The 12,079-nt window shown below is 36.2% G+C and overlaps 1 long non-coding RNA gene across 1 annotated transcript in view; it reads left to right on the top strand.

The window, feature by feature from the left end:
• Positions 1-11,523, top strand: part of LOC148107523 (uncharacterized) — a 227,380-nt gene extending 215,857 nt beyond the window's left edge. Inside the window, exons 2-3 of the long non-coding RNA XR_015722284.1 lie at positions 6,973-7,556; positions 9,174-11,523. This is a non-coding gene — a long non-coding RNA (uncharacterized LOC148107523). The remainder of the gene's footprint in view (positions 1-6,972; positions 7,557-9,173) is intronic.
• Positions 11,524-12,079: the final 556 nt, after the last annotated feature.

Raw genomic sequence — 12,079 nt, 5'->3', positions numbered from 1 at the left:
CAAACAGGAAATTATCAGCATCACCACCACTACTACCATCAACACTATTTTAAGGTAAGGTAGATTTATAATAGCTTACAACAGAAATTGCATATTATAAGCTATGGTAGTAGGGGCTACCACTCACTGTTAGAGGGGCAGGGTTAGGACCTTGAGAAAGGTGTCTTGAATCGGTGGAAGGGGAATATTGGAGAACAACACAAAAAAAGACATCTAGATGAGAACAGGTTTGCAGACATGTCGGACGTACAGAACACAGAAATAATTTTATTTTAAGGTTTGTATTATGGCATAGGAAGATATGAGACTGAGCAGAGATGAGAAAGATGAAAATAAAAGGATACCTTTAATGTAGTCCAGACATGTGCGTATCCATTTGATGTCACTTCAGTGTAGAATTATTATAACCTTTGAATTAATAGAAGACTGAAAACAGAATCCAGAGTCCTGATTGTATGAGAGTATACTCAGGAGGGTAGATTCAATCTAGGATATTAGTAAGCTGTTATTTGTGGGGGGAGTGGTGGTAAAGGAACAAAAAGTGAATTTTGGGGTACTCAAGGAAGTAACTTTCGGGTAGAGAGCATTTAATACTCCAGTTAGGAAAACAAAATGAATAGGATTGGGTTCCAGAAATTTGGGAAGGTCAGGTGAGGTGACCTCAAACCAAAAATGAGAGCATTAGCCAGTGGCTGAGGCATGCTGTGGGAAGGTCTGATGGACTTGATTCTAGGAGCGGTAAAAGAAGCTGGAGCCCGGGACCAACTGCTGGCATTGGGATAAGGACACAGGGAAAGTAGAAAGCGGGGAGCTAGACTCTTGTTACCCACTTTCCCACTAAAGCTCCCCATTCTTAGGACCTAAAGAAATCTGTCAAAAAATCTGAACGGTAGCCCCACCTGCAGAGAGCAGAGTGTAAAATGTTGGCCTTGACTGAAAGACCATGCATGGATTAGCAACAGTCATGCTCAACTTCTTTCTTTACTTCTTTAATGATCAGATGTCCAGCACTACACGGTGGAAAGCATTTAAAAAATTAAATGCATTATCTACAATTGATATTCATTAGATCACTGAGGACTCAAAAGAAGTGGGTTGTTGCTTCCTGGCTTGGCTGAAGTTTCTGATGTGTTTCAAGATTTATTTCAGAACAGCAAAACAACTGTGAAGGAGACCAATTAGAAAAAAAAAAAAAAAGTCCCTAACTTAGGATTTTCTCTTCTTTTTATCACCCTCAGTCTGGGAATTTATCTTCCTATCTTCCTTCCTTCCTCTCCTTCCTCCCCTCCCTCCGTCCCTCTCTCCCTTCCGTTTTTTTTTTTTTTTTAATCTGTTTGACCTCCTTCCCTGCCCACCAATATGAATGAAAGCATTCTATTGAATCCCATTTAATAACTAGCAGCATGAATTGATGACCACATTAGTGGTGCACCTGAGAGGAAAGTAGTGAGAACAGTAGCACTGGGCAATTATAAAAAAAAAAAAAAAAAAATAGCTTATAGTAATAAGCTCTCTTGTTAGTTTTATTTCTATAGTGGAAACACATTAGAAAAACAAAATATTAATATACTTTGGTTAAACCATTATATTTAGGTATTAGTCTCTAGACAAATGTATGCCTGCATGCCTTCTTTTCTTCCTCCTTTGCTTCCTTCCTGTTTTTCTTCCTTCCTGTCTTTCTGATTTACCTTAGGAACTATGTTGAAAGTCCTATGCTAGGGGACATGGAAACGCAAAAGAATCTAGAATGATCCCTGACTAAAATCATTTTACAGCATTATTGGGTTCAAAAGTTTGTAACCAGTAAATGGAAAATATGTGGTGTTTATGCCAATTACTACAGAGACTCCGAGAGATAAGGTCCAAAAGATGGGCAAGAAGTGAGAACTAAGGCTGAAAGATTAACAGAATAATAGTTATGCTGAATTAGATGTTATCCTGAAAGCACTGGCCTCATTGAGGGATCTTAAGCCAAGGAGTAATATAATGAGATTTGCTTTAGAGAAAGACAATCCTACTTGAGGGAACAATGGACCAGAATGAGTGAGAAAGGAGGCACAGATTTCAGCAAAAATATCTTTGTAAAAATTCAGGCAAACATTTCTATGTGGTGTTCTGCAATGGGCCTCAAATAGTGCTAGATATATGCAGCCCCCAATCTCTAAGACATGTATTTGCTTTGTAATATGAATGGAGAAGAAGAAGGAATAAAACAGTTACATTTCCTGCTAGTATAGGGTGCTGTCAAGAGGCTAACAATTGATAGGGCAATAGTACATTTCCTCTCCATTTCTGTGCAGAGCATTGTGACACTAGGCCCCATCGGCAGAGAGAACCACAGGGAGGGAAATAGTATTTTAAAATCTCAGGGGTTTTGGTACTTGGGTTTTATTTGTTACTTGGGAAAGAGCACTCTGGCTGAGTGGCAATTTCTGAAAGGAGTAATGGCAGGGTACAGCTGTAGCCCATAATGCCCAGAGCATTCGAATGGACTCCCAGTGGATAGGTGAGATGCCTTGCACTCTTGGCAGGAGCAAAAGCAGTCTGCAGGGGAAGATTTCTTTGAGAACACATATAGGATGCCCTCTAACCACTACCCAAAATACATAGAGATTAAGGCTCTGTATTTTTAACAAACATCCCAGATTGATTCTTCTGTGCATTACAATTTGAGAACCACTGTCCTAGGCACTTTCTGCCATTGAAATAAATCTTTTTCTGGTATGTCTCTTACCTATTTGTGTTAAAATAGCAACAATAGTATCCAGACTTTTCTTGCCACTTCATATTCTAATTTTTGTCATTTAATCACCTATTCCTGATTGGAGAGGCAATTATATCTGACTTCCAATAAGGAAGTCACCAGGGACCGTATTAAATATCCTTAACTCATCTACAGATCCCCAGCCATGATTTTTTTTTCTAGCTTATTTCTTGAGGCCAAAGTATACATCCACAGTATCCATACCCCAATGACATATGATAATGTGCTAAGGGAGCGTAGATAGTCTATCAAGCTACAGCTAGAACCTACAAGTATAAGTCTTTTGCTATAAGCATAGGTAGCATTCAAATAATGTCTTTTGGTTTCCACAAGTAAACTCATCTTAATCTGTTTTAAGTAGCAAGTATATGGATTTGCTACTGTTACTTTTGAAAAACCCATACTGGAAAATCAACCCACATAGTCTGAAGAGAAGGGCATAGGTGAAACATGGCATATAGGGCATAGAGCATAGGACATAATACTTAAAACAACAGAGTTCCTTACTAGCTGGCAGGCAGTTAAAAGAGGAAGCTCACACTTTGAGATTCTTCTGTGTTCTCGAATATGCTGAGGTGGCAAAATAGGAAAGAGTTGCAAGACATAAGCAGCGGTGAACAGTGCCAAAAGTTGCAATGAGTTGAGGAGAAGGTCTGAAAAATATTTATTCAGTAAATGGGAAATCATTATTGACCTAGACTAAACAGTTTTCATGAAATGCAAAGAGAAATAGGGAGAAAGCAGAGATTTGAGAATATTTTTGGGGATGTGAAAGTAGAAACAGTAATTATTTTACTCTATTATGAAAGACCTGAATTAATAATAATAATAAATAATAGCCCATATGTGCATTGTGTTGTATCTTCTTTAATCCTCACTGCAGTCCTAGGACAACTGTACTATTATAATTTCCATTTTAAATGAGGAGCAGGAAAATTAGTTAACTACTTCACTGATGATCACAAAACAATTACATGCACTATTAGGAATTTGACCCAAGTGTATTTGAGGTTTTAACCACCATAAAAATCTGGAACTGCTCTTAATTTGGACACACATTTGGACATTTATTTGCATATCCATATTGTGAAGGAGATTGTATTTCTTTTTAAGACTCGTGTATTTTAAAGAGAGAGAGCATGCACAGTGCGGGGAGGAGCAGAGAGAGAGGGAGAGAGAGAATCTCGAGCAGACTCTTGGGCTGGATCTCATGACTTGACATCATCACCTAATTATTTTATCAATGGATACTAACTCATGGTAAATGAATGTAGTTAACTCTTACAGAAAAGAAACAAACAAAAAACAAAAACAAAAACACCCCATAAAGGCTCCAATTTGCTAAACCATAAAAGAAGTCAAAGAACAAATAGCCTTTAAAAACATTTTGGTGAATAAAGCCTCCCTTTTATCAAATCTTGCGGTAAATTAGATTGCTAGCATTGCTGAGTGCTGGTAAAACACCTTTGTATCAACATGAATCTGTTTAACTATTGATTGCACCTCATAAAGTCACCAATGGTGAGATGAATTGCATTTGCTTTCTTTGATCATATTCATACTGTTATTCAGCAATTGTGAAATCACTTATTTTTTCCACAAGAGCCATGTTAATCTCAAAATATCATATAACTTGATAACATCACAAAGGCTGGTCATCCCATATACTGCTAAAACTGATTTATACAAAACATAAATTAGAGATACATATGACGATTCTAATTATTGTTTTACTATTTGGAAGAGGAGAATGACGCTGACTGGGCACATAGGTTACCGCAAGGATTTTTTTTTCTTTTTTTTAAACACAAGCAGAACCTATCTCCATCTCCTTTTATTTTGGGAGTAGTAAAGGAATGGGAAGACTTGATTTTTTTTTTTCAACTTTACCCTGGTCTCCCATAAAATGATCACTTAATGTATTATAATTGTTTTTGAGGGAGTAGGAGGATTTCAACCCATCAGAGCAGAAGTAGAACATTTTAGAAATCTAAAAGAGAGCCAATGTACTATTCTCTGTGCTATTAAGTCACATTAATGGTTTAAATCATAATCAAATACGTGCATTTTTGTTCTAATTTTAATCTATGATGTATGAGTAAACCTGTACTCATTTGCCCTTTTTTTCTTCCCACGATCTATTCATATGTGCATCTCAATTATCACATAGATTCAGCAAAACAAGAACATATCATTGGTTTTCTTTTATATACAAAGATGAGACTCGTGTGTGTGTGTGTGTGTGTGTGTGTGTGTGTGTGTACACAAATTTAGTTAACTTTTAAATACCACCTTTTGGGTACTTACAGATACTCTAATTTTACTCTTACTCAGCCTTGATGTAATTTAACAGATGTCCATACTTGGCCTCAGAGTACTTACACGACCTTCTAAAGGGCTTTCTAAAACCAAAAGATACTCTAAGAAATTTGAACACATGTACCTCTTCTATCTACTCTATCCCATCTGCTCCCAGAAAGAAGTGTCCTGGGAGCTCTTCATGTTATGGTGAAGACTGTCCAAGCATTCATTTACTCTCTTTCTTCCCACCATTGGCCTCTTTCTATGGTGAGCAGCAGTTTAAAGGACCAGTGAAAGAGAAGAAACCTTGTGCAAACCAATGAGGAAGGACAGTACTCAAGGGGTTACCTCACCAGTTCTTTTGACAGGGATGCTGTTAACTCAATGTCTGGATGATGTTTTCTTCTTTTGTGCACACACAGACACATATACCAACATGTGTGTGTGTTTATCTCTCTTTTTTTCTTTCTTCAGCATTGTTTCCTTGACTACGCTTATTAACCTAACAAGTTAATCTTCAGAGAAGAATTATAAAGAAACTCATCCCATCTCTATATCTCCAACTAAACTTTTACAAATACATATTGGAAATTTATTATACTCTTACAAGTTTGAATTCACAGTAACCTTAGTTCAAATCTAGCTCTGCCCCTCAGCTAGCTACCTGGCCATTTGGTTGCTGGGTGTGTGGGTGGTTGGGCGGGTGGAATGAAGGAAGGAAGGAAGGAAGGAAGGAAGGAAGGAAGGAAGGAAGGAAGGGAGGGAGGAAGGAAGGAGAGAGGGGAGGAAGGAGAGAGGGAAGGAAGGAGGGAAGGAGGGAAGGATAGAATACCTTGTTCTTACACATTCTCTTCTTCCTCTTCTAATCAAGCCAATCTACTATTTACACAAAAGAGATAAATATTTCTGTACTTTTATTATTATTGTCAGTCTTTCTTATTTGGATTCTCTCTTCTCCTCTCCATGTGTCTTAATCATAATAATCCTTCAGGACTGAGCTTAAGTCCTGCTTCTTCCAGGAAGCCTTAGTAGACCATCTTGGCCTAGAGGATATTTTCTGTTTTCTTCTAAATTCTTTCCAATTATTTTATTTCATTTGACATTAACTATAACTAACATTATCTGAATTTTTGTTTTCAGATATATGTTTGGCCTTAACTGACTGAGCCACCCAAGCACCCTTGAATTAACTTTCTAACATATATTGTTAATGTCTCCATTTTTTTCCCTTTAGATGGGAGTTGAGTATCATTTCCAAGATTATAATAATTTCATCCTTAGGACTGAACTCCTTTAAAACTTGAAGAGTCTTTAGGTTGTACCAATTCTTTACTAAAATATAAAAAATAATATTAGGAGAGTAACATCAAAGATAGTGGTAATATCTTGTCATAAGTTAGTCTTTAGGTGAATCAACAAGTTGCTGAATTAGATCTTGTAGGAACTCAGGATATGTTTAACCAGTACTTGTTACAGGCCTTTCCTTTCAACTAGTCATCTCCCTTAAAAATAAATATCATTCCACCTCTGTTTCTGGGTCAAGGAACCTCAATCAGTTATAATTCTGTCTTGTCCCTGTGCTTGCTCACTTCATCAGTTCTGGTGAATTCTGAAGGTAAGTACCTTTGGGAATAGAAATTGGCATGGGCTGATTCTTTGCTGTTTTTGGGAGCCAGCTGTCCAGACAGAGCCAACTATTCTCTCATCAGATGGATCCCCTCATGCTGTACCTTTTACACAGATACTCCTACATGGTAAGGTACATGGTGAGGTCTGGGGTTTCATTTGGAATCTGCCTCTGGTTCATGATTCTGAAAACTTATTGGGTTTAGAATCAAGAGACATATTATGACTACATAGTTAAGGTCAAATTGCTAATATAAATATGAACTTTATCATTCATACAGGCCACTGTTTTGTGAAAATAAGGAAAATATGTAGAATGGAGTCAGGAAGCCCTGAAGGAGAGCTTTTGTGCACAAGCCACTCCTTGCAGCAGGAAGAAGAACCTGGGAATTGTTCACAAGGGAGGACATTTTTCACATGGGAATTTCGTGCACTCTTTTTAAGAAGAAGAAGGAAGATCTCTCCCTGTCCCTAGCAACTATGCACTAACCATGGCTTGCAGCCAACAAGAAATTACCACAACCTAAAATTCTTGTTCTTCCCCAATGAACTGTTTAAAACAACCCTCCCCAATTTCCTCCTAAAACCTAATAAAAGCTCACCTTCCCTTTGTCTGTTGGATTTGCCAATGGTTCACCAGAGCTTCCTTGACCCAAATTCCAAGTCCTCTGCTATTCCTAAGTAAGCTGATTTCGCTGGTGAAATAACTGGCTATTTTATTTTGAGGTCAACTTCATATGGTGCTCCAAAGTGGCGTCTGAAGAAAACGAACCGTAAAGGAACTAATGACTCCCAAACTGTGTGCGGTACTGACTTGAACCCCTTGCAGTCTGCTTCTCAGAGTCATCTTTTTCCTTTTAGTTTGGTAGGTTTTCTGGGATTCAATCTTTCTACTTTTGGTTGAGCTCTTTAGCTCTATTCAAGATCTGTTTTTTGGTTTTGTTTTTTAAATTTTTATTTAAAGTCCAGTTAGTTAACATGAAGAGGAAAATTACCCAGAGCAGACCCAGGCCAGAAGGCCCCAGAAGATGGAAAATTACAAACAATAAGCTAGAGATAACCAGAAGCCCTACTGGGAGCAAGAGGTAACCAGCCCTTTCTGCTTCTGTAAACAGGTTTCCCGCCACAGGCTCACTGCACTACTCTTCCCGCCTAAAGTAGCGCCTGCCCCCCTCCCCCCAGTTTAAACCCACCTACCAGCAGTCAGCATAACCTTTGGAACCTGACTATCTGCAGTCCCCTATAAAAGCCCTATAACCCCACTGCCCCGGGGACCCAGAATTTTGAGCAGGAGCTTGTCTGAATCCACCGCCATAAAATAAATCCAAGTTCTCCTACTTCTCTGAGTGTCACTTGGTCTCTCGTCAGTCTGATTCTCACTTTTTCACAACAACATACAGTGTGATATTAGTTTCAGTTGTACAATATAGTGATTCAGCGCTTCCTGTTGAGTCACCCCTCCTATTCAAAGAGGGGGAGACATGTTTTGGAACAACTATTGGAAAACAAGGCACCCCATGGTAAAACATTTCAGGGAAACAAAAGGCAGGATAGGTTCTACCTGGTCCTTGGACCAGGAACTTGTGCATTTCTGAGAAACTGGATGGATTTTTGGATAACTGGGAATTTTAATGGCCATTAGGAGGATCCTTTGTTTTAGATAAGTCCACCTTAAGGGGCAACTTTAAAAAGGACAATGGAATGCATTCTTTGACAGATATGCAGAAGCTTCTCAAAGATAAAATGACTTCAAAAACAGTTCTAAGAAGATCCTTAAGCAAACAAAGTAGTGAAAGATTGTGGCCATTTGTGCAAGTAAACAAGAAACCCAATTGGCCAGAAACACAATTTGGATTTGGATCCAACTATTCTTCTGAATTTTGTACTGGAGGCGTGGCCAAAATTCCTAAAACAATAGGTAGAAGATCTCTGTTTGTGCCTATTAATATGTTGTGCGCACGTGTGTGCGTGTGTGTGTGTATGTGTATGTTATAGGTATATGTTATTTCTCTACCTGCAGATGGTTTTTCCAAAATTAATTCGTCAAGAGCCCTAATTGGCTTAGAGAAAATTAAATATTTATATAAGTCAAGTATACTCTCAGAAATTTAGAAACTAACCCAAAAGTTTTTCAAGTTTATATGATCTGGGATAATCTTTAATAAATAAAAGCTAATTTAATAATTTAAAGCTGATTTAAGCTTACTGGTTTAATAAAAGCAGATGTGCCTTCAAAACTTGTCAACAAAAAAATAATATGATAGTTAACTATTTGATGTCTAATTCAAGTATAGTCATTAAATACTAAGTAATTTAAATTATATAAATAAAATCAAAGCTTATATACATTAAGCTACATCATGGATATTCATCGAATGTATAAATCATTTCCAAATAAGATAAAAATAAAATGCTAAACATAAGTCTATCTATTTTTGGCTTTTTTTTTTTTTTTTGAAGATTTTATTTATTTATTTGACAGAGAGAGAGATAGCCAGCGAGCAAGGGAACACAACCAGGGGACTGGAAGAGGAAGAAGCAGGCTCCCAGCCGAGGAGGTTGATACCAGGCTCAATCTCAGAACGCCAGGATCGCACCCTGAGCTGAAGGCAGATGCTTAAAGACTGAGCCACCCAGGTGCCCCACTGAGCCACCCAGGAGCCCCTACTTTTGGCTTTTTCATTTTTACAGAAAGACAAAATATATTTGAGCCTATTAATAAACATGTTTTATGCCACACTGAGAAAAGTTTACTTTTCTTATGAAGAAGAGTATACTTCTAAAAACAGAAACATATACTTGACCCTTGAACAATGTGGGGGGCTGGGGGTGCTGTCCCCCTGCACAGTTGAAAATTCATGTATAACATTTGACTCCTCCAAAATTTAGCTACAAATAGCCTATTATGAACCAGAGGCCTGATAACATAAACAATGAACAAACATTTTGTATGTTATATGTATGATAAACTGTATACTTACAATAACATAAGTTAGAGAAATGTTAAGAAAATCATAGGGAAGAGAAAATACATTTGCAGTGTTTTACTGTATTTATTGAAAAAAAAATCCTTGTATAAGTGGACCTGTACAGTTCAAACCTGTGTTGTTCAAGGGTCAACTGCATTTGTGAATTTGCTAACCTACTACAGGATACTAATAACGGTAGTTTAAAATCGCTTTTTTCCTAGTGTTCAAAGCACACATTACAAATAGCTTAAAAAGTTGGAAGAAGAACTGAAAATGCAAAGGGAACCAAAGAGAAAATGTCAGAACACTTAAGAAATAAACATAAATGAACTCTGCACAAACTGTGTATCAATACTAAGGGAAAGTAGGCAAAGCAGCAGGCATCCCTTTAGAAGGTAAGAAACAATGGAACTCCCATGAGAGCTTTCTCCAACTGTGGAAGGATTTAGAATAACTTCTTGTTTTTTAAACTCTGGTCATAGATCATTGGTGAATTATGATTAACATTAATTTAAATAGAAAATATACACATTATCTATATTGATATAGATGAATAACATATATCTTTCAATTATATCTATAGTTTCTAGATGGATTTATTACAGATTTATTATTTATATATAAATAATTTCACAAAGTACAAAATAGAATGCATGCATGTTGTATACTGAAATTAGGAAATACATGTCAGTTTATTACATTTTTATTTTGGTTACTTATGTGTTTTATATATGTAGGTATGTGCTGGGCCATGATTTATACTGTATTTGTTACTGTTGAATGACCCAACATATTTAAAACCCACTGCTCTTATATCACAATAAACTGAACAACAGAAAGTGTCTGTGTGGCCACCTGAAAAGGCCAATACAAGAACCACCACCCTTTCTGTCATGTACACATACAGTGATAATTCCTCGAGGCCAGCCTGTAATCATTCCTTGATAGGCTTATATTTTATTGCCTTGTCTTTTCAGATTTGCAGTCAGGCAGCAATTTTTGTTTTAAAAGAATTTCCCCCATTTCTTATAACTGCTTGCAAGGCTGGGAATTCTGGTGGTGGCTTCCCAGATATTTATAGCTCTGCCATCAATTTATAAGCTGTCCCATTTTTCAAATCCTTATTCTTTCTACTCAACTTAAAGCAAACCTTTTCGGCAATAACTTGGGGACCCTGTCGCCCTACATGTTTTAAATTCCAAATCTAACAAGACCAAGGTCAGGATGAGCCGATATAAAAGAATGCATCTTATACTGTAATTTCCAGAAAGTATATGGTTAATTTTAAATATATTGTATGGAAGGAATTTATATTTAGAATGCAATGCATAAACAATGATGCTATCCTTTAAGAATAAATGTGTAATTATTCTGAATCAACTGCTTCACATCATTTCTTTTTCTAGGTAAGCTTTGTAAGTTTTTGAAATTGAGAAAATGACATTTGAACAAAAAGTTGAAATTGTCAGCAAAAAAAGTTTTATTCATTTTTTTACAAGACTACTAGAAATAGTAAGGGTGGAAGAAATGTATTTTAAAAAGGATATATGTTTTCAGTAAAAGAAGGTGTGGGGAATGGAAATACATTTTGGGGGGGTAAGGGAGAAAAAAAGAAAATAATTTTGTTCTAAAATAAAATGATTGTTCCAGAATAAAATGAAAAAATATAGGACAAAAACTAAGTGGATATAAAAGTTGTAGAGGGTTTATGGAAAAGGAGTCTAGAGAAAGAAATTTTATATATGGCAAGTTGATTAAAAAGTAAATTGTTATTATGGGATTTTAAAATTCAACTTTAATACCAATAATGTACCCATATAAAACTAAAAATTTTCTTTTATCTGTTAAAAGGGTAAAGTTTTCTTGGAATATTGGTCTGCTTTTGATAAGTTGCTATGAAAGATTTTCCTTAACTTTTAAAGTAATCTACTTTTAAAAAAAAGATTTTGTGTTTTTATCAAAATAATTCTTATACTTCATATTATCTTTATCATCAGATCTTTAATATCTCCTAGATATTAAAAGAGCTAAATTTTGCTCAGAACTATATAACCTTCTATATTTGCCTTTAACATCTTTTTGTCACTTTGAATGGGTAACTGAATATTGTATCATATTTATCTGCGTTCAAACCTTTGATATTTTTGACAGGCTTCCCCAAATCAAATTCTACATGAAAGCTTTCTGCCTCAGAAATAACTTTAAAATATGATATATTCCAGAGTGTCCCTGGAACATCACAGATTTGTTCTCTCTCATTATAAAAAGAGAGACGTTGAAATAATTAGGCTTATTTGGTATGTTAAGTTACATGGGAAGTATTGTCAAACAAGTGATGCTAAATCTTCTCAGATTATATTTGTATGGTTACATGTTAGTAACAAAAATATCCTAGAAATTATATAAAATTTCTAAAAGT

Source organism: Ursus americanus, chromosome 29 (assembly GCF_024610735.1).
Source record: "Ursus americanus isolate L20-20 chromosome 29, mUrsAme1.1.p, whole genome shotgun sequence".
NCBI lineage: Eukaryota > Metazoa > Chordata > Mammalia > Carnivora > Ursidae > Ursus > Ursus americanus.
This window is presented reverse-complemented; position numbering and strand designations above follow the sequence as displayed.